General features: G+C 34.6%; 1 long non-coding RNA gene across 1 annotated transcript in view; it reads left to right on the top strand.

Annotated features, from left to right (window-relative positions):
• The window catches only part of LOC131424497 (uncharacterized), a 180,207-nt gene extending 166,750 nt beyond the window's left edge, over nucleotides 1-13,457 (top strand). Inside the window, exon 2 of the long non-coding RNA XR_009227612.1 lies at nucleotides 11,816-13,457. This is a non-coding gene — a long non-coding RNA (uncharacterized LOC131424497). The remainder of the gene's footprint in view (nucleotides 1-11,815) is intronic.
• Nucleotides 13,458-27,212: the final 13,755 nt, after the last annotated feature.

A 27,212-nucleotide genomic window follows, 5' to 3' on the forward strand; every position in this document is an offset into this window, starting at 1 on the left:
CAATCTTACTAGAGTGAGATGGTATCTTAGGGTAAGAGCTCTATTTATTAAGCTGTATTCATAAAATGATGACTAATGTGCAACCAAACATGTATACATGTATAGCTATAAGTCACAGCAAGACACTTGAAAGCCTTCAGAATCATCAAAAATCTATTGATCTCAATATTTTATTAACCTCAATTTTCATAATTTTACCATGCACACTTATGAACTTGAGTCATTACTTAATTTGGAGAATGTCCTGAATCTTTGGACTTCATATAATTTTATTCTAAACATTTATTAATTAGCATGCCCAATACATAAATAGTACTACTTCCAGCCAGCCTGTTGGTAATATTAGCAGAGCCTTTATTTCTCCGTCTGTGCCAAGCTTAAAATCAGATTATTTACTTAACAAGGAAGAAATACACAGATATATCTGTAATGTTGAAACTTTGACATTTAAAGGTAAATCTAGTATTAGAGAGTTCCATTAGGTGTTCTAAAGTATATTCAAACTACAATATATTCAATTTATTCTATAATTAATGCAATCCACTTACAGCAGAGGAGAGGGATCTCTCAAAGTAAATAGAACAATGTTTGTTTACCTGAAAATTATATTGACATATTATTTGACTAAATTCTATTTAATATGATAACATATAATCATCTGGTCCTGCAAAATGTGAGTACTCAGATTAAAGTAATTGTAGCTCTAGAACTTATAATCGCATACATATTTTTTACTGTACTTGGTATAATAATTTCATGTGTGAAATGAATGAGTCCACAGTATGTCAATGTTGGAACATTTTGTTTTAATTCATTTAGCCATTGAGCCACAATCTGTGCTGTTATTACCATTATAACTCAAAATAAGGAGATTTTTAAAAATCATAGGTTAATGTGTATTGAGAGCATAACTTTCACAATTTGTTTCAGTATAACCTTTCATATTATCTTGTTGCATTTGTACCTTATATTTGTTACCATACTGAAACAGATGCATATGCATATAATTATGCACATATTTTCAATATTGGAAAATCATTTATGGTCACGTATCAAGGGACTTGAATGCTTAACTGGGTCACATCTCAGGAAATCTTTAGAAAGTACATTTGGAACATTTTAACTGATTTTAGTTATGTAATCAAATTTTACAGATGCTACCTGATATTTTTCTTAGAATTCCTTTAGAATCACATTGCTATGTTTTTCTTGGTCACATAGTTCAAGACATGGCTAAAAGAAAAGAGTGAAGGGATGTTATAAGACTTAAGTGTTTTCCAGATTTCTTATAAAACATAGAAAGACCAAATTCCACAAAATTAGAAGAAAACTTGATTTATAGTGCAGCAAAGAAAAACCCTGGAATTTGCAGGAAAGGAAGCGAGCAAATTTGGTAACAGCTGCAAGTGAGTATGATGGACTGCTCTGCCTTTGGCTGGCAGTTCATCTGTTCTCTGTGCAGCTTCAGGGCAAAGCATCTCCAGCTTTTCTGCAGAAACTGGACTTGGCGTTTTAATTGCTGAGGTGCACCCACTGGTGACCAGCTGCTGGAATTACAAACCAGGAGCCACCCTAGTCCTTACAAATAGCCAGGGAAAAAGTTGAGGAGAGGGAGGCTGTGCCGTGACCCAAAGAGCGACCCATTGGTCCTGAGATTTCAAAGGCACCTGGAGATAATACTTTCAAGTAGAGAAGCAAACATTTAGAATTCTCTAGGAAAAGGAAATGCCTGAGGCAGGGTTGGGGTGTGTGTGTGTGTGTGTGTGTGTGTGTGTGTGTGTGTGTGTATGTGTGTATAATTTTTTACCTTTATTTTATTTATTTATTTTTATGTAGTGCTGAGGATCTAACCCAGGGCCTCGCACAAGCTAGGTGAACGCTTTACCACTGAGCCACAACCCAAACCCCTGAAGCAGGATTCTTGAGCTTCACTTAACTGAAATCAGAGACTGATGGAAGAGTGTAGCTGCAGATTAACATTAGACTTTCTCTGGGACATAAGCTGTTGGGGATGACCTTGTAGCCACCACTGATTTCACATTAACCAGTTTCCCTACTTGGATGGAATGCTGTAGGGTAAATTTGGATCCAAAGACACAGAAGTAACTACTTTCAGGAGACAGAATAGAGCTCTTACAGTGCAGTGAAAAAGCACTTGATGCCACCTCTTTTTTTTAGCTAAGTCTTTCAAATAATTTCTGAGCATAATGCTCTGCTTTCCTATGTACCCAAACTGTCATCCCTGAGCAGTTTCTTAAGCAGGTTCAGTTGCATTCTGTGATAGAGGCTACTACAGCAATTTCATTCCTATTGGAAACTTCCATTACATGAACTTCTTGATAGAGAAAGCTATAGCCTCACACCTTTCCCCCTGCAAAACGATAAGAACTTTACTGACATATTAAAGGGAGAGAGTGGAACATTCCAAAGGGAGCCTTTGCATTCTAGAAAACAGATGAAAACAAGTCTAAGTCTTGGAACTGCAAATTCTAAGTTTTGGGTGGTAGGCAAGGAGGGAGACCCTGTAGCTTGCAAAGAAGGAGGGAAAAACAAAGGAATGAAGCAAGGCTACAGTATTCTGCTGTTCTGTTGTGCTTTGGCATGGAATTATCATGAGTGGAACTAATGTACACAATGCCCCGTATATTTTGGAAGACGGTTGGGAAATAGCCTGGAAGCCAATGAAGTTTTATTAAATTAAAGTTGCCTCAACCTTAATTTTCCCTCTTTACCAAGCCCTGCAGTTAGTTGACAACACTGAGTCTCTTGTGGGACCCAAAAGTCTGGAATCCACAATTGATAATCACAAAATTAACAAAGAACTGAAAATCTGAATGAAGATTCAGTCACAAAAAGATTAAGAAATAAAATTTTCTTTAATATACATGTTAACCCTACAAAGAGAAAGGAATTTTGCAGTATCTTGTTGAAACTGTGAGTGAAAGTGATCCAAAAATTGTTTAGAAAATAAAGAGTGGTAAATAAATTCACTTCACAAAAAGTTTTTAACTTGTTTAGAAAGAATTTGAGAATTGTTTGGTGCCACTTGTATAAAGAACATCTACAGATGTGTCAACATTTTTTTTATGAGTCTCGTATCCATAAATTCAACTAACCATGGCTTGAATATATTTGGGAAAAATTATAATTTTGCCTGAATACATATGGAATTTTTTCTTGTCTATACTCCCTAAACAACATGGTAAAACAATTATTTATATAGCATTTACATTATATTAGATATAATAAGTAATCTGGAGATGATTTAAAACTCATGGGAAGATACACATAGGTTGTACACAAATTCTTATGCCATTTTATATAAGGGACTTGAGCATCTATGGATTTTGGCATCCACAGTGGAGTCCTGGAACCAATTTTCCTTGAATACTGAGGGATGACTGTACATAGTTATACATATATATGAGGTTTCCAGAAAAAAAGGGTACACAACAGTGGTAACTTCTGTGGAATGGGAATGGGATGTTGGAGAAGACAGGAAATCTATCACTTTGCATTCTATATTTCTCTGCTAAATTTAAGAGAATGTTTTATTTTTTAAGTGTTAAAAATGCTGAAATATACATAGATTAACATATAGTGAATCCATATTTCTATTTTTCAGAGTTAACTTTGCTTGCATGTTTATCTGTTTTGTTTTGTTTTGTTTTTACTTTTAGAAAATTTACTATGTTGTTTTGATAAAAGCAATGTAAGCAATACATTAAACTAGTTTTAAAAAGGCCTCACATCAAAACACAGAGAAAAACTCACATTAGACAGGTAAATCCTATTACACATTTGTGTGGACATTTCTGAATAAAAAGATGGAAAGATGAATGGATGAATACATACTTTTGTATAAACAGATATAATCAGATGCATCTAGTATTATACATTAAAATCATTTGGTAATTGACATTTTAATTTAGTAGAAGAATACAACTGAAGTTTTCTTTATAGATAACATCGAATAAACACTTTATTGTCACCTGAAGATAACTTTTCTTAAAAAATGTAAACTTAAACTTATCCTGTTATTATTATTAGGGCTAAACTACAGTAACAAGCCCTGAATTATAATTGCTCAAAATTTTTTTTTCTTGTCTTTGTAAAGTTCGTTTAGTTTTCCTTTAATTTGTTGTTATAACTTTTAGGAAGCAATGGCCTTTAATTGTGGTTCTTAATGAACTAGCATTCATAGTATATCCAAACTATTTTAAATAATCCAGCTTTTCACTGCTTTTTTATATTTTTAATTAATTAATTTCACGTAATGTCTAAAGAACATGGCTCTCATTATTGGGGAAGGAAAACTGTAGAAATGACCTGTGTATTATCAATATGGTTTGGTCTAGCAATTTGTGGATATGGCTCCCTTCTTCCAGTGAGCAAACACAGAGGGTTCAGGACTGTGCATCTCAGACTTAAAATGCTCTTCTGAAGTTTATGGTTTATGGTTCAATGGAAAAAAATGTAAGGATTTGTCAATAACTTATTCCAGGGATGCACATATATGGCAGGATAGGAATTTTAAGGAATGAATGATGGGATCAGCTCCTACCTTTAATGTCTGATTCTGAACTCATAGTTTCCTCATCTGTATAATAAAACATTTCCCTACATATTTTCTAAGCCCACTTCAGGAGTTTGTACTATTTTGTTTTTATTTGAAATTTGCATTCATTTTTCAGTGGTGTACTGCATAGTTTGTTAATGGCTAACCAAGATAAAAATTGAGTTGGTGACGTTAAGTGTTGGAATAGCAACACCTAAAATTTTATGTAAAAATTAACAAGCTTTTTTTTAATCACTAAAGTTATTGAATTATAAAGCTAGACATTCTAGTACAAACCAGGTTTTCTAAATGCTATAAATTGCTAGTCTCCCTTTAGTACAAAAGGTCACAAAGTATATTTGCAATACTAAAATGGTGTTCACTTTCAATAGGTGCATTTAATAATGTCCCTAACTTTCTTATTCATGGCTAAACAAATGAGAAAAAAAAGTTTTTTTAGTAAATATCATTAACTGGAACATAAATAGTTTTGTATTAGGATTCATAGTTAGGTATATCAATTTAGGAATGTTATCAACTCTTGAAAATGGCATCCATGTATAATGGCAATCATTTCAACAAGATTTTTGTTAAACTTTACCCTTCATTGTCATAGTACTTTAAAGAAGGATCTTCTAAGTCTTCTATCAAAGTCTGTTGTTTTTGAATTTGATTAAAGGAAGTAAAATATTCTTTTTTTTCAAATACATTTTTCTTTGTAGTTTTTTTTTTCCTAGTCTTTATAATGTCTGGAGCAAAGATGATTTAAATGTTGTGCATAATTTAGAGTTTTTCCTGCTAATGAAATTGAGTTGCAAAGTAAATTTTTGCCATTATTAATTTATTCTTACATATGTGAAGAATTCCTAAGCAGGAATTTTTCCTGAAAATCTCAAGACCTAACTGATATCAAATACTCAATAGTGGAATGTAGTTCTCAAGGATAATTATATTTAAACTTATGAATTCTAATTCATGGAAAAATTCTACAGATGTCAAAATTACGATGTAATCTATTATTTAGCTTTATATTATTTTAAAATGTAATGAGTATTTATTGGCTGTAACTGCTTTCTTTTTGAAGTCATCTACATTAAATGTTTTATATTCATTTTAACAGTTAATCCATTTTTCTCCTTAGTTTTATTGAAAATTCTTAATAATTTTACAATAACTTAAAAGTTTTCACAACCATCATTATTTATGGCATTTTACTGTTTGAATAATAAATATGCATCTCTACTTTAACTCACTGTTTTCATAATGTAATAATGTACCTAAGAAGGTCTTCACTCATCAGATCTGACATACTACCTTTGAATGTGTCACATTCTGAGAGTAGCAAAAATCCTAAGAACCACCTTGTTTATATTACTGAGGTTATGCTGTTTTTTTTTTTTTTTTTTTTTTGATGGGATGGTGATGTGAGAGTGTCAGAAATGAGAGCAGTATAGAAACTGGGCCATTATGCTATCCATAGGCTAAGCATGAACTTGAAGACAAAGAGAGATTTTTGGCAGATGTTAATACTAATGTCAGATTGGTACTACCCTTATTTCTCAAATATGAATTATCTTATATTTTAGTAACTTGTCTAGTTTTTAAACGTTATCCTCTTACTCAGCTTGTTACACATAGAAAAGTAAAATATTCATTGACAATTGGGGATGGTTTTTTAGACCCACTAAAAATATCCCATTGCTAGAGAAGGGATGACATCTCTCTGAGAAGATAATATGTAGATGATAATATGTAGAATTACTCTGGATGTTTGTCTCTAATCAATTCCCTTTTCTAAGTATATGAATTAAGCCAATGAAAGTCAATGGTACTTTCATTGAGATAAAGCCCCCAGTGAACCTTTATCATACTTTAAGCATCATTTAATATTTAATATTCAGGCTGTGGTGAGGGCAGTGGGAGGATCAAACAAAATTCTCTGAGTATCTCTCTTTTTGAAGAGCACGATTCTTTTTTTCTATTTTTTTTTATGTTTTAATTAGTTACACATGACAGTACAATGACCTTGACATAGCATACATTTGAATCACATGGGATACAATATCTCATTTTTTTCTAATCATTTGATTATTTCAATTTTAAAATGCAACCCCTTGAAACAAAATTAACCAACCAGCATGGTTACTAACAAAGGTCAGCTACAGATATTTCCTCAGGTCAATCAGTCTGTTAGGGCCAGTTATTCTGTGTCTCTGTAGTACCCCTCTAGCAGGGTCCTCGGACACCCAAAGGATTGCATAACAGTTTCCTGCCTCCTAGACTATTCCCTGAGTGTTGGCAGCCATCTCATTGGAGAAATGATGCCTTGGTCTGGTCGGGCCTGGGTTAACAGCACCAGTTTCTGGTGCCAACATCTTTTTATTGTAAACTTTCTATGACCATAGCTACTGTCCAATCACCCCAGCCCTGCCCAGGCCAGCCTTCAGGCCTGGCTCTTTTCACAAACAGGCAGGTGGCCTTTCCCAATTCTTTAATTTTTGTGACCATGTAACTAAAATCTCTCCTAGGATGATGAGGGCGGCAGCTGCATGGTCCTTCCACAGTAACTCCTAACCTTGGTGCTTTGTTGCTGCAAATAACTCATAGATTGTGAGGAGTATTTCCTACCCTCTGCTCCAAGCAGCTGTCTCTCAAACACTGTTGATTTCCCCCTTTCTGATTTTTGCAACCACATGTGTAAGGGTGGCAAGACAGTCTCTGGAATTTCTGTTGTAGAGCTTTCATTTAAAATAAAGCAGCAACTTTCTTCATAGTTAAATGAGCAAGCCTGATTTGGGTTTATATTGCAAACACTGCTGGAAGCAGAACTGAGCAGACAAGTGATAAGAACTTACACCGTGATGACTGAAAACAGTGTGTTTGTTGTTTCTCATGTCATTTCATTTTGCTTTTCAATATAATTAAAAGAAAATAACAATGTTCAGAAAATGTTTACATCATCATTAATTATCCCTGTAGTTTTTGTTTTAAAAATCTGATCCCAAGTTTTGAAATTCCTATTCAGTATGGACTTTGGAAGGATATGAAATTTAGGAACTCGGATTGCTGTCACTAAGGCAAGGGCTGTAAAGACTTGTGGTCTCACTGAGCAGCTGGGCCTGCAGAGAGAACCTGCATCCTGCTATGGACCATTGTAAAGGAAACTAGCCCCACCTGTTGTTCAGATTAATTTCGTTTGCATGCAGGAGGAATCTTTCACTGGAAGCTTCTCTCTGAGTAGGTGTTTTTCCCTTTCTGGGCAGCATCACAAAAATGATCTGTATCCTCTAAGAATCAGTTTAAGAGAATTTGCATCTAGAAATATGTAATTTCATTGAACATTGATTAAGGAAGTAGGCTGGGACTGTTGAGTTGTATTCACAAAGCATCGCCAAGTTGGAGGATGTTTGTTTTGCCTTTGTGTTATAATTGCTGCTATCAACACTAAAAAGAAACAGTTTGCTTCCTCATTAATTTCCTATTCATGTTCTAGGGCTTCATTTACTAGGTGTTATCTCATTCAAGGCTCAGTATCCTTATTTGAGACATTATATTAATAGCAACCTACAGGCTTGCTCTGAGGAGTAATCATATACTGTATATAAATAACTAGTTTATTTTTTCACAAAATGGTATGCATTCAATAGATTTCTAGTTTTCTCCTTTTGGATAACTTAGCCTGTGACTGTCCTCCTAGCATTGTTCTCAAATGACTTGACTTGAATCATTAGATTTGTTTTATTTCATGGGGCCAATAGAGAAGGAAACAATGAAAACCTTACTGGGTGATGCTTCGGCACACAACCACCCCCAGAGAACTGAAAAAATGGATATACAGAAGTTTTATTTTTTAAGAATAATTCTCATAGTAAATGTGAATGGTTTCTGTTATTTTCAGAGTTTGTGATGAGGTAGGAGAGGGAGGCACATGATGGATATAAGGGTTTGTGCCAAACTTAGACTTTTTAGAAAGTGATTGAATTTAGCAAATGTTATTGAACACTTCTATGGACCAGGCACTGATCCTCACATGAATTTTCTCATCTCAGGTGAAAATCAGACTCTTTCTAGATATTATTTTATCCCAGTACCTAGCACCTGGACAAAGACCAGAGTTCATCATTGAGTAACAGAGTATGTTTTTAGAGGAAAATAACGTTTTTTAAAAATCCTTATCATTATTCTTATTTGTTAATAAATTCTAAGAACTAGCCATAGCTAACTGCAAATGACTTTAGAAGTTCCAGATCCTTAGTTTATTACCTGAGCAGCTCTTGACCTATATTTTTTTAAAATTTAAATTCTTATAAATAGCGCTACCCAAGTCATAGATTAATTCTTTAGTGAAATTCAAAATGCATCATTGTGTTCTAAAAAGATAAATATTGTCAATTTATAATTCAGGAAAGCCCCCACATGTGATTATCTATGTGATTGAAAGATAGGATTTGCTATGTATAGGGTACCTGCTGTTTCTCTTGTTGTTTGTACTAAATGATAAATTTTAGACCTAAGTATAAAGAGATTTATTTAGGCATGGATTATTTCAGCACTGAAAGTGTTTCTAAATCTTTATTAGTGCTAGGCTTTATTTAGAAAACGCTTGGACATAGAGGATGTAGGCGGAGATTTTATTTTCTTGGTGAAATACAGGAACATTAAAAAGTGAATCCCATTTTGTCTTCTGTCTTTCTTAAATTATTTCTATATCCACATGAATGATTTTGTTGCAAAATTCCTAGTATCTGTCAATATGTACCATCCTAAATTAACTTCCCAGTGCTAAGAAATAATCTTATCATATGGACAACATAGCTATTTAGCAACTGATCATCCAATTTGTAATTATATTTATAGGAAAAGGATAAATAAAGCTTGCAATGACTGAAGTTGATAAGTGAAAGTTAAAATCAGGTTTTGCATAATGTATTTGTCTTTCTCCTTCTCTTTCTCCACAAACACAACTAATGAACAGCTACATTATTTCTTCTAATCATTTTTATTATGGTATAACCCTATTCAAGACTCTTTGTTGAGGACCAATTTTGGGAAAGATAAACAACTGAAATCTGTCTCTTATACTTATTATGACTATCAAACTTAGACCAAAATGTATGAATTAAGTTTCTAAAGCCTCTAAAATGTAAATAGTAACAGATGAATCGAGGGAAAATCAGAACTGAAAATAAAGCAAAAGCAATCCTGAGCTTACCATGTTTTTCCTTTGGAGGTACGTGGCCTTGATAGGAAACTCTGAAGTGAACAATGCTTCTAGGAGAAGCCCTATGGCTGAGTCTCAAAGAGTGGAAAGAGGGTCTCCTGGCATTGACAGCAATGGCAGCAGAGAGCTCTCAGGTGCCTAAATCTCTCAAGAAGAGAAACTTGGTCCCAAAAGAAAAGGACTATTTTCTTTTTCTTTTCCCTCTCTCTGTCTTCGTGTTTGGCCTCAAACATGGCTGTAGTCATGGAGTGTACAGCAAAGAAGACTGAATGAAGCCTTAGCTTTCTGTCTAGAGAATTCAAAAGAGAAGTTTTACATAATAAGGAAAAAGAAAAAAAATCACTAGGTATATTGAAAAGAAAGAGAACTTTAGGAAACCAACCACATAAAGCTTTTTTTATTTTATTTTATTTTTTTTATGAATGTCTGTGTTCACTCCCAAATTGTATAAGAATATATCATGGATAGCATTCTTAATACTTTTTGAAAGAAACTTTGATATATCACCACTCAGGTTCATACTGATTATTGGGTACATAGTATAACAAGACTTTCAAAATAGAACTGATGTTAAAGAAGAAAATAGCAAAACAAAATGACACCAACAAAACCCAGAAAGCTGGTTAGAACTTAGGAACAAAACTTTCCTGGATTAGTGACCTGGTTTGAAAACAACAACAAAACAGAAACAAGACTTACAGTTTTGTTACAAATCATCATTCAAAATATCTAGGATATAACCCCAAAGTATTCAGCATATGAATACACAAATATAAACATATAAAAAACACAACATTAATCAACACTGGGGTGACATATTTTGGAAAACTCTAATAGTGATGTTAAAGTAGCTACTATGAAACAGTTCCAGTGAGTAGGTATAAATCTCTTGAAATGACTCAAAAAGAAAAATTTCTCAACAAAGAAATAAAAGATATGCTGAATCATGGTAATATTAGAAGTAAAATGTATAATAACTAAAATAAAAATTCCATTGGAAGACTCCATGGAATGAAAATGACAGGATATGTAAATTTATAAATGGAGTCTCAGTATTGGTCAGGTTTTTTTGTTTTTTTTAAACCAGGACAAAATACCTAACAAAAAAGAACAACTCAGAGGAGGAAAAGTTTATGTTTTACTTACAATTTCAGAGGCTCCGTCCATGGTTGGTCAATTCCATTGTTCTGGGCTTGAAATGAGGCAGAACATCATGGTAGAAGGGCATAGTTGACAAATGCTTCTCAGTTTATGGCAACCAGGAAGTGGGGGTGGAGAGAGACAGAGAGAGAGAGAAAAAGAGAGAGAGAGAAAGAGAGAGAGAGAGAATGAATATGTGCTAGGAGTCAAAAACAAAATATAATTTCCAATGGCATCCCCCTAGTGACCTACTTTCTTCAACCATACCCCACATGCCTATAGTTACTACCCAGTAATACATTGAAATTATTAATTCTTCAAATAAATTAATCCATTGATTTTATCATAGCTCTCATAATCTAATTATTTTATCTGTAAATATTCTTGCATTGCCTCATGAGATTTTCAGGGGTTCATCTTGTATCCATATACCAGCAATCAGCATATAGAAGTTATTCCATATGAACAACACATTAAAGCATGATTTGAAGAAATGAGCATGGCTTCAGGAACCTGTATGACAATATAGAAAAGTTTAACGTCCATGTCTTTGAAGATTCAGGATAGTAGAAAAGTGCACGTGCACGCATGCACGCGTGCACGCGCGCGCGCGCGCGCACACACACACACACACACACACACACTTATCCTTATATTTGGGGAAACAAGAACTAAAAACTTCCCAAATTTGCCAAGTTACATAAACGTAGAGATGCAAGATCAACAAACCCCCAAAAAAATAAAAATGGAGAAATTCATGCCCAGAAACACCATAATAGACTTACTGAAAAGAAAAGACAAAAGAAATATTGAAAGGGAGCTTGGAAAAATGATACATTTCTTGCAAAGTATAAACTATTTAAATAACCGAAAATTTTTTGTCATATCCCACACAGGCCAAAAAGAAGTGGAGCAACATTTTCAAAGTACTGAAAAATAACAACTGTCAAGCAAAATATTACATCCAACAAAAATCTCCTTCAGGAATTAAGGCAAAATAAAGATGTTCTCAGATTTAAAACAAAACAAAACAAACCTGAGACTGTTCTAAAAGAATTGTTGAAGAAATTCTTCTGACATAAGGAACTAAACCAAAGAACAAGTTCCATGATAGAAAAACAGAAATGGTAACTATCTGAAAAATTACAATTAGTATTATTCCTCTTTTTAGTACTTTAAAATTCATGACATTCAAAAATAAAAATCATGGAATTATCTGATGCAAGTTTCATGGAACATGGGGATGTAATTCATATGTCCATTATAGATAATGGAGGAATGAGAAAGGAACCTACATGTTTGATGATAGGGAAGATTTCTACATTCCCTGAAAAGAAAGGATTTTAATTCTAAATATAATATGAAAATTAAGCACCCCCTGGAGCAACTAGCAAATATGTTTTATATGTATACAGAGATACATTCAAAAACACAATAAGTGAATTTAAATGTAATACTAAAACAGCATCCATTAATACAGAGTGTCTCAGAAAAATCAAAACAGAGGAACAAAAATCAGAAAGAATAGAAGCAAATAATGGAATGACAAATTAAACCTAAACATATTAATGATTACATTAAATGTAAATGGTCTAAAACAGCAATTGAGAGACTGTCAAACATCAGGCGAATATATCTAATACAACAATCTGCTAGGCACAAGAAACTCACTTTGAAATAATGATGTGTTTATTAAGCAAAAGAAAATTTGGGTTGCTACATCTGTATTAGAATAAGTAGTTTTTAGAATAAAGAAGATAAGCAATGTTAAAGGAACAATTTACTTAGAAGACATAACAATATTAAGTAGATCTATAACAGAGCTTCAGATATATAAAAGCTGACAGAACTGAAAGAAGAAAGTTGTATTCATAATTGGAATTGAAATATTCAGTAGTATTCTCTGATGATTTGACAGACCTAGAAAACATAAAATTTTTACGATGGAGAAGAACTGAAGAAAAAAATCAACCAAGTGAATATAATTGACATTTTTGAACATTCTGTTCCCAAATAATAAAATACACATTCTTTTTAATTGCACATGGAACGTTCATCAGTAGACATCATTCTAATTCATAAAACAAGTTTCATAGAGTTGAAATCACACAAAGTCTGTTCTTCATTCATAATGGTATTAAATTGTGAATTAGTGACATAAAATGCCAGGGAAAAGTTTCTAAACACAGTTTCAAATTCAACAACGCACTTCTAAATACTCTATGGTCAAAGAAGATGTATCAAAGAAAATAAATGATTTTGAACTAACAAAAATGAAAATATAACATATCAAATTTGTGTAATCCTTACAAAGAAATACTTAGAGAAAACATACTATGTAATAAATCAACTCCTCAAGTCAGTAATCTATATCCACTTTAAGAACTTAAAGAGCAAGAACCCCAAAACACAAAGTAATCAGAAGAAAAAATAAGCTAGAGTAGAAATCAGTAAAATTGAAAACAAAAAAAAAAAAAATAGAGAAAAAAATAACAAAACCAAAAGCTGGTTCTTGGAGTAGATCAACAAAATTGATAAACCTCTAGCAAGACTGGTTGACATGATGCATTTCTAACTCCTTAGGGTCTCCTTCACTTAGTTTTCTTTATTCCTTAAAGTTCCAAGTCATCATGTATTATCTCACCAGTAATCAGTATTTGAGACCAGCAGTATACTAGAGCTATTACTTGGCAGATGTGATTGGTTACAATTTGACCTTATTCATCAAAGGCACTTTGGGTTTTCTGGGGATCACTGTTTTCATCTGTGAAATTTTGAGACTTCTGTGGGGAAGGAGGAATTTCATCCTACTGACATTTTGAGCAGTTTTCCATGATTCCAGTAACCTGTGATGACAGCAGCTGCGAGTATTTTATTCCAGAAGAAACATGGTTGAAAGGAGATTAAAATCATTTATATAAATAGTGAACAGTTGTTTGTGTCTTACAAAGGATACATGAAAAGGAAATACTCATCAGTTCTACTAAGAATTAAGTAGTACTATAAGGAAGAATTTCCTACCGAAATGAGTGTTTATTTTGCTGGTCAACATGGCTGAGGGTAGTAATGGAGACATTCTTTACATCTCTTTAAGAGAAGGATAGTCTTTTTGTTTTTTGATCAACAGATAAGACTGTATGTATTTTCTATGTACAACATGATGCCTTGAAGTATGTATGTATTATGGAATGACTAAAGGTAGGTAACTAACATACAACTTCTCTCACATAGTTAGAATTTTGTGGTTACAATAATTTATATCCATGCCCTAAGAATATATAGTCACCATGTTGTACAATGATCTCTTGAATTTATCCCTCTTATTTGGCTGAAATTTTGTATCACTTGACCAATATCTCCACCATCTCCTTTCAACCAACCCAGCCCCTGTTAAGCACTATTCTGTTCTCTATTTCTATGAGATCAACTTTTTTAGATTCCACATGAGAGAAGGCAATATTTCTCTTTCTCCACCTGGCTGATTTCACTTAACATAAAGTCTTCTGGGTTCATTCCCATTATCTCAAATGACAAGATTTTCTTCTATTTATGGCCAAATAACATTGCTCTCTGTGTGTGTGTGTATGTGTGTATGAGAGAGAGAGAAAATGTAATATATAGAATATGTATATTATATTCATAATCATACACACACATACTACATTTTCATTGTCCGTTCATCCATCAATGTATACCTACATTGATTAGGTATCTTGGCTATTATGAACAATGTTCAATGAACATGGGATTGCAGATACCTTTTGAACATATTAATGTCATTTCCTTTGGATAAACACCCAGTAGCAGATTTGCTAAATCATGTAGCAGTTCCATTTTTAATTTATTGTGAAACCTCCACACTGTTTGCCTTAATGGCTATAGTAATTTATATTCTCATGAACAGTATTCCAAGTTTCCCTTTTGCCCACATCCTCACCAACTCTTGTTATCTTTTCCCTTTCTAATCAGAGTCATTCTTTCAGGTGGGAGGTGATATCTCATTCTGGTTTTTAATTTGCATTTCCCAGGTGATGAGTGATATTGGATATTTTTTTCATAAACCTATTGGCTACCTGTCTTCTTTTGAAGACATGTATGTTCAGGTCTTTTGCCCATTTGTTTTAAATCAGGTTAATTGTTTTCTTGCTATTGAGTTGTTTGAGTTCCATATATATTGTGGATATTAACCCTTTATCAGATGTGGATATGCAAATATTTTCTCTCATTGGATAGATTCTTAACTGGAATAGCTTAAGACAGGCTTGACAGAGGTTTGACAGAGTGTTCTGTAGCTCCATTGGGAATTCTGGGTGCTTACTTCAGGATCAGACTGCTTTTCTCCAGGTCAATATTTAAAGAACTTGGTGATGCAAAGCTTTTTCTCTTGAGATGAGAAGCAGCTTCTCCTCCATTAATGATCTGAATTTAACACTGGATCACTTAGGGCCAGATTCATTTGCAAAATATTTGCTCAGCTTTAATGCTACAAAAGACTCTGCAAAGTTAAGGGAACCCTGAGAAATGGATTATTCATGCGACTCTGCAAAGCTTGGTATCAGACATAGTCTGTTTTTAATCCTTCCCTAAGCATTGGCATTCTGAACTTACAAAAATTTTGTGACATATATTAAGTATATGCCATGCAGTTATGATCAGACTGCAGTCATCTGAGTATAAGATCCCTGTTCTTTCTATGGGAATTTAAAGACCTGGTAAAAGCAAATGGTAAAAAATGCTCAGAAACCCTAACTCTTCTCCCCCCATGCCCCATTAAGCTTCTGGCTAATTTCTGACAAGATGTCACAGATTTAATTAGTTTTAGATTAAATAGCAGCTTGAGAAAAAATTATCATATTTTCATTACCATTAGAAAGAAGTCTTCAAACTGAATTTTGACATGAAATGATATTTAATAGCAAGTATTTATAATTGATATATCCTAAATAATTTGGAATAGAAAATTCAATATTTTATTTTCCTTAAAAGGAAATTGGGTGAATGTGTCTAGAATATCAGAAGAAACAAATTCAAGAGGGAGATTCTGAAAGATGGTTTTGGATTCTATATGCCTTTACTAAGGATAGAGAAAACTATAATTTATAATCCAAGTCATGAACTAGAATGGAGAATTTATGAGATGAAGTGTCATTGCAGACCCTCTGATCAGCTTGCATCTGTCTCTACATCTCTTGTAATCATCTCTCAGTCTTCTCAGGGCTATGTTATATTTACAACAGAGAGGTAGCTTGGGATCCAAAGTTTATCAGTTACAATATGAATGAGGTAATAGTATTAAATGCATCTTAGAGGATTCCTCCATGAAACCTTATTGGAGAATAGAGCTTGGATTTAGTTAGGAATATAGATTATATAGATTACAGAGAGTCCCTTTATTGTTAAGCTAAGGTATTATCTAGGTTACCATATATTGTATAAACTAAATAAGGAGTTAGCATATAGTAAACTGTTGTGTAGTAATGTGCTTCATAAGGCAGCAAGAAAAGAAATGTTTAAGGGAAAAATGAAAAGGCATTAGGTCAGTCAGTACCTGTTTACACTAAGAAAACAAGACAAACAGATAAAATGTATTTTCCTTGCTGTTGATTAAAAAAAAAAGCATCGAGGAAGTCGCTGGAAGGTAGTATGTCTAACTTCTATGAGATCACTCTTTCAATGATCTATGATTTTATTATGCCTTAGGAGCCCCACTGCAAAGTGGTATTTTGTCACATGTGATATTCTAGGGATTTCTTTTCCTCATATAATACTAACAAGTAGTATTTTAAAATCATAGGGGGTAAGAATGGTGCTTACTGATTGAAAAATGAAACCCAAAGTGGTTAGCAAATCTATCTTTAACAAGTGTGCTTAGAAATGCCTACAATCTTTCCCTTTCCCCCAAAACACCCCCACAGGTTCTTTTAAACACTTCTTCCACACGCACCATGCAGTTGAGAGTTTTCTGTTTGCTGAAGAGCAAACTGTGTGCAGACCACATGACCTCAGACACCTTCATTGTCCCCGATGCTCAAAGCTAATTCTCTAGTGGCCAGTCATTTGTAAGCTTGCCAAGAACTTTTGGCATGGCCTTGTTTGAAAAGAGAAGATGTTATCTATGGGGAATTTGATGTGGGGCGAACAAAGCAGTGAACAGTGAAGTCAAAAGTGCATCATGCAGGCAGAAACCAAGATAACCATCATGGACCATGAGTTAAGCTGAAATTGTATAAAAGCAGAAACTATGAGTGTGACTTAGAATGGCCAATCTATAATGTAGAGGAAAGATGTACAGATTAGAAAATAAGAAAGCCAGAGTAGAGTAGATTTGAGTATACTTGAGGAGTAGATTAATCCATAAATTCTTTGCCTTTAGTGTTATATTCTAGAGCTTTCATTTAAGAATAAGAAGATACACACTACAATCTCAACCACATAAAATGGGATATTGTATATGTATATGTATATGCACAACTTGGAAGCACATATCCAACTAAGCTGCTTGTGACTGGATGATTTTGTTCTTTGCTTGTGTTTTTATTTTTCCTGTAATGCACATATTAGCTTATAAAAAATGAAAGCTATTTTAAAAACCTGTAAAAAATTTATGGGAGATCATGGTTCTGTTGGATAAGTATAATATGGGATTCCTCTGTATTCTCCATTGTGAAATTCTCAAAGCCTCATGACACCTGTGAGAAAAGGAGCTGCATTATGTTTTCATTCACACATTCCTTTTTCTGTTCTCTCTTTTTAAAAAAAAAAATGTATTCTCTAGAATGAACATAAAAGAATACATTTGTTTATATATTAAAATACATATTGACTACCAATGTAACACTCTATGTCAGATCTAATGCTAATTCCAGTCTGTCCAGACAGGATTCACGGACCCTACTAGGAACAGTTCACCATCTTGTGGTAGGAGACAGAGAAGTGAACAGAGAATATAGTCTCCAGAGTGTTGCATGCTTTGTTAATGATAAAAGCAGGGTGCTGTGGGAACTCAGCGAAGGGTGTCTAACTCAGTCTAGCAATGGTGGGGAGGAGTTGGTGTGGAAGTTTCCTCAAAGAATTGTGCTTGAGCAGAATCATGACTTGTCAGCAAATGGGCAAGGTGAAGGCCAAAGAGAGATGCATATATAAAAGCTCTTAGGGAGAAAGAGAATAAGATTTCAGGAATTGAAAAATTTGTTTCACTTTCCCTGGTCCAACAGGATGTGAGAGAAGGAAGGATGGGAAATTGGCTGGGAGTAGAAAGAGAGATTCAGAAGCAAGGGTCAGGACATAATCTGGACTTGACCTGGACAGCATAGGATTTTAAGTGAAAGAGAAATATGTTCATATTTGCAGTGTGGAGTTGGAGAAGTAGTCTTCCTGGAGAGATATTAAAAGAGTAGAATGTACTGGGCTTTGCAAGCTTGGTACCTTGATTTTTGCACTGGCATCTCAGTCAATTGAAGCAGTATGAAACATAGGAAGAAGAATAATTCTTATCAATAGAATGCAAATGGATTTCAGGGGTTAAGATGAGGTGTCTGTGGGATAGACACTTTAGGAACATGGTGTTCTATTAGGAAGTAGGATACAAATAGGAAAGGGACATTGGAGAGAATTCCAAGATAGAATATCAGTTTACATCCCTGTGGCAGTCATGTCGCTAGTACTATGGTCTGAATATTTGTTTTCCCCCAAATTATATGTTGAAACCTAATCACCAGGTATTAGATAGTTGAGATTTTGGGAGATGAGAATGTACTATTTATGAACTAAGGGGTAGGTCCTTACCAGACATTAAGTTATCCTGTAGCTTCATTTTGGATTTCTCAGGCTCCAGAACTGGAGGCATACATTTTTGTTGTTAATAAGCTACCAAATTGATGGTGTTTCATTCTAACAGCCAAAAATGGATTAAGACCATCCTGTATTTGGTTAACTTTGTACTATACACCTAAATCAAGTTCTTTATAGTTTCAAATCTATAAAAACAGATTAGGAAATATTTACCCAGTATACAGATTTAAGTGTCTATATTCTGGCAAGTTGCATGGTCCAGAAATCTGATTTTGAATAGGCAAACAGAATTACTGCAAATTCTGTATCATTTGGAAATGTGGAAGATGAGAACACTTTGTTTACTTTGCTTTGGTGCTCAACAGAGAGTGTTAACTCTAATAGTTTACTGCAAAAAAACAAATGAAAAATCCTAAATCACAGTCAATTTGCCATAACTTTAATAGCTGTGTTCCATCATATTCCTATGGATAGCATGCTCATTATAAACAGTCTGAGAAGTTCTCCATACACATTCATATTAAGTGCATATTGATCCCCATATTTGTTTTGGTTGATTTAGGTAGCTATAGTTCATGACCCCCTGGCAGTAAACACAGAACAGACTTTTTTAAACGTAAAACAGTTTGTTTAATGTACATAAGAAAATCATTTAATAATGGAAACATAGGCACTGATAAATGCTAGTTTATTTTGGAGACCACATAAGTCCTAGGGATATGGATTGACTGGTCGACTGAACTGAATATCAAAAAAAGATGCTCCGAGGCTGCTGATTATACACATTCCACCAAAAGTCGTGTGATGGTAGTGTGACTTTTATGCTTGCTTGCTATGAATCCTCAGGGCTGAGCATAATGCCTGGCAGATACACGTTTCACAAACATGTTGAATGAGTAAAAGGGTATTTACATAAGTAGTTAATTATTAAGGATAAAATGAATAAGAAGAGTCCCAGGAACTGTGGGAGCTCTATTCCCTGTGTGACTCAGTGGCTCAGCTTTGTATAATAATTTCAGCAGTAGAATTGAACTGAACAGCCAGGATGAGGGGGTCATGTTTTAGGATTCAGGCCTCTTTTCATCATGAAAGCTGCTGGGTGGCCTCTGACATAATGTGTTTGGTTATCAAACATGTCAGCTAATACCACAGAGAGACCATATGCATTAAAAGTGACAAGACATAATAAGGGTCAAAGATTAAAGGTGAATTGCAAAGGGATTTTGACGCCATCTCTGTTGTTTCAGTGGTTTCTGGTAGGTTGTATACATGAACAGAAAGAATTATGAGGAATCATGGTGAGCATAAGGTCTCTTCTCAGGCTGCCTCCCATTTTTTTCCCACATTGAACTAAATATACTTTAAAAGCTGTGATAATTTTTTTGTATATCTATGTTATTTGTGGGATTGCACAAATAAATTTGAAGTGTTCGCCAGTTTGTTGTTAACTTTCATTTATCTAATTTTTTTCTGATTACAAAATAGTATGGATTCGTGAGAGCAGATTAATGAATAAAAACACTAACATAGAAAGTTAAAATACTGTGAGATACAGCACCCCAAATATGACCATGTGTGTTATACATTCCCCCACGTATAATTGAAGATGTTTCAGCCCTTAATCAGATACAAATAACTATTAGAAAACCTCTTTTGTGCCCAGCACTTTATAGTACACCATAGTATATTCAGAAATTTCCTGTGTGGCCATGGAAATAGTATATAAACATAAGAAGACTATAGAGGTGCTATACCATGTCAAGAATTCTAATAAAGTGCTATCCTGTGCAGGGATACTTAGAGCCTATGGTGTGGTTGTGAGTCCTTTGAGTGCAGTGATCCACATCTTTATCTTTGCATCCCCGAGGATATTAGCTAAAACTTTCAACTAGCACTTTGAATAAATGAATGCTTTTCAAATGAAGGATCAATTGCTTGTGACAATAAATGCAATAAGAATTACTCAAGAGAGGTTATGGGTGTGGCCTGCACTCAGTAATAGAAGCTTTAAGCTCCATGGATGCACAAATCCCTACATCAATAACATTTTGTAAGTCATAAAGATGATGAACTTTGGAAAGTACATGCAAAACAAGGTTTGGAAGTTTCATTCTACTCTATGAATTATCTACTGGTTGTGCTATTTGGGGCTTTTACTGTTCTACAGGTCAATACTACCCTATAGCAACTAACTAACTAATTAAGGGAAAAAGTAATTAGAAACACTCTGACATATCAAGAAATTAGTGTCACCTACCCTGAGGTTTCATTGTCACTTTACTATAATCTCTGTTTCAGGAATACCTGCACTCAGGTGTTTCCTGGCTCAGAACCACTATTTCCCTTGCAAAGCAGATTTATTTATAAAAGAGGTCTCAATTCTCATTAGCTTATTGAAATGTTGTTATTCTTCTTCAAAAGTTTTGTGATAAAGACACAATCCATGATAATTTTGAGGCAAAATCTGTGTTTGTGTAATATTTGAGTTCCATTGATTTAAAAAAATCTGCCTCTATATATTTCAATATCCATTTAATGCCCTAATTGCAAGAATTTTCTCTTTGACACTGGGGAGCTCTACTCAAAATTAAGTCATTTCCCCTGGGAATAAGTATAATATAATAGGTCTATCACATGCTTAAGGGACTTGACTAAACTCTGTCTCACTCTGTTTCTTTAAATGTAATTCTATTGAAAAGCTAGATGCTGTTTTAGAGATTACAGTAAGGCAAAACATTTCTCAGAAGACAAATATAGAAGAATGTAAAGTTACTCTAACCATATTTGGAAAATTATACAATCTGAGTCTGTCATTTTCCTCTTCCCCTTCTCCTCCCTTGTCACAAAACCAATGCTCGTTGCATGCAGGCTACATATTTTGACATATTTTCCTACTTAAAGAGCTGTATACTCATTTGTCTTTCTTACATCTTTGAGTTCATGGGTATGCTAGAGACTGGGAGATCTGCCTGGGGGATGGCTGCCTAGACAGAGCTTGTAAGGTGGTGTCCTTAGTGATATGATCCAGGACTATGTTCCTTCAGCACACTTCAAGCAGAAAATTGTGACTTTGTTAGCAGACTACATAAGGGTGGGTCCGTCTCTCAGAATCAGATTTATGTTAGCATAGTTCACATATTACACTAAATATCAACCATAATGCCAAGATTTTTTTATTTACAATGAGAAATGTAAATGTTAAATAGGCCGTGTGCTCAAGTCAGCAATGACTCTCAGAATCCTCCCTCCCCACAGACAAGCAGCATGGGAATCCACATTATAATCAGAATGCCAGATGATCAATTTATAATGAGAAATGCATCTGCCTGATGAGAATATACTGGAGTTAGCCGGACAAATTCATTCTCTCCCTGTAGATTAGTGGCATGGGATGCCAAATTTTCTGAAAGTTGTTAGAGACTATTAATTCAAAACAATGGGAATAAGTTAGTCTTACGTTTTGCTTTCCAACTAAGATGGCTTTGGCATTCTACCTCTACCACAGTGGGCTAGCCAAGAAAACTATATTGCTTAAGTTCAAAGTGGGTAATTCGGTGTTTGCCTTTTCTTTTTCTTTGTTTTTATTAACCAACCTCTCTCCAAAAAGGGCTTGATACAATCAATTAGGGTTTTGTCTGTCACACTATTGATTCATCCAGCCTCAATCATATTTCAGCCCTGCAGCCCCACGATTACTTCCCTATAATCTTTATTGATGTTTAGAGTATTTCCAAATGCTCAAATCCAATATGCTTAGTTTATTGGTCTAACCTACATTTGTTTAATCATATCCTTTACTTTCAAATCCTATAAATCAACTTGTAACAACCCCTGGCTCTGAAAATATCCTTTTTTTTTTTTCTTTTTTACTCTGTTTTCCAAATTGGCACAATGGTGACTTTCAGGGAAGAGAATAATGTTCTCTGTGCCTAGTATGTAGTATAGAAATGAAAGTAGACTTACTTAGAAAAAATACAAAAAGAAATTTCAAAAAAAAATTCAAACCAGATTCTCTTGTCTTAAAGATAATGAAGAGATGGTTGAAGGAGCGAGGATATTTTCAGCATTAATGAGTAGAATAACTTCCAACATTGCCTGGGTGTACTTGTGGAATGGGTCTAGAATCTTCTCCCATCTTCTACCACACAACTGGAGACATAAAAATGCTCACCCTATTCTGAGTGCCCACCTCCAGAGATGTCAAATCCTTCACAAATGGTTAACTTTAGGGTAATCACACTCTCTGTCTCATGAGCAAACATGATCAATTTTTTTATAACCCAATGTGACAAATATTTATAACTTGTATGAATATCTCTTTACAGAATATGTATGTTTATGTGCAAAGATTAATATAATTTGGAATTCTGAAGGTGCAGTTGTATAAGAACATTCCCCATACTGGGGAAGGGCCCTGGGGCTTTACATGGAGCCCTGTCTGTTTGAACTTCACAAAAGTTCAAAGGTTTGCACATGGCCTAGAACGGTAAACATTTGTCCTAAAGCCATTTTTCAGTTTCTGACTTCACTTGTGATTTAATTGTCACCTCATTAATATGGGCCACTGGGTACAAATTTGTCAAAACAAATACTTCAAGAGGACTGTGTGAAACGGTTTATGGTTAGGGATTTTTACCACTCCTGTCTCTAACCCCTTCCTCCATGTTTCTTCCAACTTCAAGAGACTGGTTTCATAAACATGTCCTGTCCTCTAGGTCAATGGGTTAAGGATCAGTTCAGTGCTATTGAACTTTTCACTTTTTCTGTGTAAATATAAGCTAAGTACTTACTGGATCTAAAACTAAAAAGTCTAGGAAGGTAAAGGACCTTGTTGGAATAGTGAAAGGAACAAAGTGTCTTGATGGCTCCTTGCTTTGCCTTTCTGGGATTTTTACCCTCCTTTTAGTAAGTAACACCTCACCCTTAGGATGTCACTATTTATGTCCTTTGGAGTTTTTGCATTTAAAAGAAATAAAGACACAGACAATGATTGTACCTAACCCAGATTACTGAATCACTGATCATGAAATTTTATAGGGGAAGAAGAAAAACTTAAGAAACTAAAAAATCATATATAACTCAAGGGAAGTGCCTATGGGTAAAGGACATATGTGTACAAAAGTTGCATGCAGTCTATAAAATAAATAAAAGAGCACTCAATAACTGCTATGAAAAGTATTACATATGCAAATACATGTTGGCTTTTTATCCAGATGTTCCATAACAATACACACATGCAGTGGTACTTAAGTGTCTGCTGAGGAAAAGCAAGATTCTCCTGCCCATATGCCTAGAGGAGTCTTAAATTTAATTTTAATTTCTAAAAATCTACTGGTTCTTGTTTAAGGCAATCTAATAGAAAGCTCAATAATGTCTTGCCTTTTTAGATTTAGACAATTCACTCTGCAATATGAAAGATGGGATTTTGGTCATTTGTATTTGACTACTCTCCTATTAATCTTCTACTAATGTAACTGTAATAGAACTGTAAGCTGTAAGCCATTTTCTTCCTGTTAATATGCAGCATTATCTCTTTATTCCCTGCAAGATGAAATGCGGATCTTACTCTCATGAACTTTCCCCAACTTTTCCTCTCTTATTTTAGGTCCTACTCTGCCAACCTCTCTTTTTCTTGTGGATTGTTGATATTAGAAATGTGTGCTAAACATTCAAGTCTTTGCCCAAAGGTTAATTTTAAAAGTAAAGCAATAAATAGCATTTACATTATTGTGAGTATATAAATATCACTTAATATCAGGTCAAGAAGTTAAGATTACACACACACACACACACACACACACCACATTAAGGAACCCATGTCATGACCTCTAGTTCACTGAAAAGATTCCTAGCATTCAAATTCAAATCAGTGACAATGGCTTAAAATTAAATTGCATTTCTTTCATGTATTTTATTTTCCTTTATCATATCTTCATACTTTCTATCTATCATACTTCTAGTCTGTCCCCTCATGAAATCTCCTTCTGAGAGTTTTCCTTTTTTTCTGGTCCACACTAGACTCACAGATCCTAGATCTGCCCACAGAGCTGACAACCTGGGTTTCGTTTTATTCTTCTTCTTGATTAAATCCTGTTTTATTATCTTCCTATTTCTTGGCTTAAACTTTCATTTTATTATAGTATATCATATAGCAACTTCCTAAGGAAAAGTAAATAGGAGATAAATGTCCTGGTTCTTGCACTCTCTCAAAGTTGTATGATGCTTTGGCTGAGTATAAAATTCTAGGTTTAGGAGGTTTCCTTTTAGACTTTGGAAGTTCTATTGCATTATTCCATCTTTTCCTTTCCTGTCCTGCCTGGTCCTTCCCTCCTTTCTCTTCTATTCCCTTCCTTTACTTTTCCCTTTGTGGTGCTAGGAATCCAACCCAAGGTCTCCTTTCTGCTAGGCAAGCATTCTACTACTGAGCTACGTTCCCAGCCCCAGAATTGTTTCTTCTTTTTCTCTTGAAAAGCTTTTGGGATTATCTATCTATTAGGTATTTAAATATTTTCAGTGTTATGCTTGATCTTTTTATACTTATGATGATCTGTAATCAGTGAGACTTCTTACTCTGTAGATTAGTGGATTCTTTCAGCAAAAACAAGTTTATTTTAATTATTTCTTTAATAATTCCCCCTTCACTTTCTTTCTGTATCTCCTAACTTGGACTCTAGAGTTTCCTTTATCATAATTTCTGTTGTTATACTTTAGTCCATACTTTGGAGAACCCTTTAGATCTATCTTTAATTTCTCTACTGTTTATTTTAACAACCATACTTTTAGTTTCCAACTACTCTTTCTTGCTCTTTATTTTCCTGGAAAGGAGTTTTGTTTTACTTTTGGTAGTAATAACTTCTTCAGTTTGTTTCAGTATTTTTTCCTATTTCTTAAATTATCTCTGTTTTGGCCTGCCAATCTTATTCCTAATTCACCACTCTGCTAGATTTCCTAACATATTTGATATGCTTGATTGTCTACTATAGTTAATGAAAAATGGCTGATTGCTGTGCCTTTCCTTTGTCTTACAGAACTATTTATCTTTCAAGTTTCTGTCCTGAATGGGAATCCTAGGAATAGGGGAAACGGGATGGTGAACACCATCACCTTATGGTTTTAAGTTGTGATTTGGTGTCAACGGGTGCTGTGGTTTGGGTACAGTGTGTGTCTCCGAGAGGTTGATATTGTTGGAAGCTTGGTCCCATTGTGTTGATGGCAGAAGATGAACCTATAAGAGGTGAACCCTAATGGGAAGTTTTTAGATCATTGGGGGTGTGTACTCAAGAGGAATTAAGGTAGTTCTCATGAGACCCCAGTTAGTTCTTTTAATAGTGAGTTTTCATAAAGAGCAAGCCTGACTCCTCCGTGCTCTCTGGCTTCCTGTCTTACCACCCCATCTCTCCCTCTCACACAATTTTCTGCCATAATGCTGTCTTCCATGAGTTTATACAGCCCTGGGGGCCCTGATAAGACCCAAGCAGATCTAAACACCATGCTCATGAATTTCCAAAATGGTAAAATAATTAACTTCACTTCTTTATTAAATATATAGCCTTGAGTATCTTGGTACAGAAATGGTAAACAACAAATGCAATGTTTACTATAAGAGAATGTGAAAAATGTTATTCTCATATGCCAACAACTAACTAAAGCTTTTTTCCCTATGAACTTGTTCAATTGTTTTTATTAGTTGCTCAAGACAATACAATGATCTTGACATATCATACATTTGATTCAAATAGGGTATGAATTCTCTTTTTTCCATGTGTACAGATTGCAGGATCACATTGGTTATACAGCCATGTGTATACATACAGCAATCCTAGTGTCAGTTGTATTCTGCTGCCCTTCCTGCCTTCCTCCCTTCAGCTCCCCTCCCATCACCTCTCTCTACCCAATCTACTGTGACACTTTTCTCTTTCTTTTTTTTTCCCTTCCCCCTCACACCATCGTATATGTATTTTGTGTAACGATGAGGGTTTCCTTCCATCTTCCGTGCAATTCCCCTTCTCCCTCTCATTCCCTCCCACCTCTCTTCCCTGTTTAGTGGTAATCTTCTTCTCATGCTCTTCCTCCCTACTCTGCTTTGAGTCACCTCCCTTATATCAGAGAAGACATTCGGCATTTGTTTTTTAGGGATTGGCTAACTTCACTTAGTATAATCTGCTCTAATGTCATCCATTTCCCTGCAAATGCCATGATCTTGTTTTTTAGTGCTGTGTAATATTCCATTGTGTATAAATGCCACATTTTTTTTTATCCATTCATCTATTGAAGGGCATCTAGGTTGGTTCCACATTCTAGCTATTGTGAATTGTGCTGCTATGAACATTGATGTAGCTGTGTCCCTGTAATATGCTCTTTTTAAGTCTTTTGGGTATAGTCCGAGAAGGGGAATAGCTGGGTCAAATGGTGGTTCCATTCCCAGCTTTCCAAGGAATCTCCATACTGCCCTCCAAATTGGCTGCACCAATTTGCAGTCCCACCAGCAATGTACAAGTGTAC

Source organism: Marmota monax, unplaced genomic scaffold, assembly GCF_021218885.2.
Source record: "Marmota monax isolate L192 unplaced genomic scaffold, Marmota_monax_Labrador192_F-V1.1 WCK01_AAM20220418_F8-fsc00117, whole genome shotgun sequence".
NCBI classification, from domain to species: Eukaryota; Metazoa; Chordata; class Mammalia; order Rodentia; family Sciuridae; genus Marmota; species Marmota monax.